Source organism: Charadrius vociferus, unplaced genomic scaffold (assembly GCF_000708025.1).
Source record: "Charadrius vociferus isolate BGI_N301 unplaced genomic scaffold, ASM70802v2 scaffold103, whole genome shotgun sequence".
NCBI lineage: Eukaryota > Metazoa > Chordata > Aves > Charadriiformes > Charadriidae > Charadrius > Charadrius vociferus.
In genome coordinates, this window is record NW_009648061.1 from 4041594 (window position 1) to 4043992 (window position 2399).

Sequence of the window (2399 nt, forward strand, 5' to 3'; positions counted from 1 at the left end):
CAGGTGGGGTCTCATGAGAGTGGAGTAGAGGGGCAGAATCACCTCCTTTGACCTGCTGGCCACACTTCTTTTGATGCAGCCCAGGATGCGGTTGGCCTTCTGGGCTGTGTTTGCACATTGCTGACTCATGCTGAGCTTCTGGTCAATCAGCACACCCAGGTCCTTCTCCTCATGCCTGCTCTCCAGCCATTCCCTGCTGAGCCTGTATTTGTGCTTGGGATTGCCCCGACCCAGATGCAGGACCTTGCACTTGGCCTTGTTGAACTGCATGAGGTTGGCTTGGGCCCATGTCTCCAGACTGTCCAGGTCCCTCTGATGGCATCCCTCCCCTCCAGTGTGTCTACCTGGCCAAACAGCTTGGTATCATCGGCAAACTTGCTGAGGGTGCACTCAACCCCGCTGTCCATGTCTGTGACAAAGATGTTGAATAGTACAGGTCCCAGTACTGACCCCTGAGGAACGCCACTCACCACTGCTCTCCACTTGGAAATCGAGCCGTTGACCGCAACTCTTTGAGTGCGACCATCCAGCCAGTTCTTTATCCACCGAGTGGTCCATTTGTCAAATCCATGTCTCTTCAATTTAGAGATCAGGATATCGTGTGTTATTCATTAACACAAGTGCAGCCTTTGATTGTATTAATGTATTTTTATTTAACTTGTTATCTGAAGAAAAAACTGCAGAAATTTAACTCTTACTGAACAGTTACTGGTATAAGCCTTTGCAAATGATGGTGATTTTTCCTAACTTCTCTGATTTAGGAAGGGTCACCTACTTGGCGGTGGGTGACATGTCACCACTTCTGTGTGCTCAAACCTTGGATAAGGTATGAGTCAGAGTTGCTTACTTGAATGTGTCATGAAGACTGTCTCTTGATTCCAGAGCTAGTTGGTTTGGCTAGCTTGGCTAAATCTGATTAGATTTCATTTAATTTATAGTTAGATTGGAAGGAAGGTTTTAAATCAGGCTTCTTTTTCCCCTCTACTTTTCTGAGCTATGCCATCTGATGAGATCTCAAACTCATGGCATTGCTGCATTGCTTTTCTTTGGAAGTGAAGCAAGTTCTCCCTGACTTTTTGCTGATATTGGTTTGCAATGGCGTACTGGCACTGCCATATATTTTTCCTTTTCTAACGTGGTTACAGCACTTTTCTATTCTGTAACAGTCTGCTTACTTGGTCTTTCTTTTGGTTCCCAGGTAAGGTTTGACTGTTTTCACCCATTAACAGTTAGAGTTCGTTCGTAGTTACCCTCCCTTGGCCCCAGTTAACATTTAGACTGTTTGTTAAGCAGTGACTACATAGGCTTGTCAGACCTTTGCATATATGATACCTATAGAATGAAGCTAAAACAGACTTGGGAATTGTCACCTGACTTTGAGGCAACTGAAATTAACTCAGGCCAAGAGAAGTGCTGAGACCCTGCAATTTCAGGTAAATACAAAGCCTGTGACATTCTGTTAGGCATTGGGAAAGTCCATTTGCTGGTGTGAAGAGAAGTTAGATGTTATTTGGGATGTATAGTCTTCAGTTACACGTGTACCCAGGCTTTTTTCTTTTGGTGGGAGGGAAGGAGGAAGGAGAATGTAAAATGTAAATCTACACTGAGGAACTGAAGTGGAACAGTTGAATAGTTGTATCCTGATAAAGCATACAAAGCAGGAGAAGAAAGGGGCAAACGTTATCTGCTCTGGAGTCTGCAAAGGAGAGATGATTTCAGCCTTGCATGGCAAGGCACAGCTGTAAACATGGAGACTACATATTGAAGTTCTGGTAAGCTATCTTTTACAGCCTTTCACTGGAGTATAACAGTGCATCTTGTAAAACTACACCAAACTCTTTCTACCATGATTTAAGTGTTATAATTACTACACGGTGACAGGACTACAGTGGCTTATCTAAAATGTCTGAATTTACTTTAATATCCCAAGGCCATAAAACTGGAACCTCAGACAAAGGAAATCTGAAATGATTTCTATTGAAAAAGACCATACAAAGGGAAAATTAGCTAATTAAGCTGAGTCCTTCCCCGAATAATTATAAGGGAGAAGAGGAGGCAAAAGATTTTGAACAAGTGAATTGTGACTTACCTCCAGTGCTTTGACCCAAGTTTCTATTGCCTACTTTCACTAAAGTTAGTTTGCAGGGAATTAAGCTGACAGTGTTTCTGCTTGCTTTGACTATATATTTGTCTATTGCATTATCATTTGCCTGTTAATTGGTAAAACTGCATTTCTCAATTCTGCCTGTTGTAAAGGCTTTGGGGCCTGAACTTCTTCGTTACCACCTATTGCTCCAGAAATATTTGTTGAGGAGGGTGAGGTAGAGTTAATGACATGCTAGCCTGAGCTTCAGGAGCACCAAATGCTGTCCTCAAAGCAAGGAGAGATTTTTGAATGC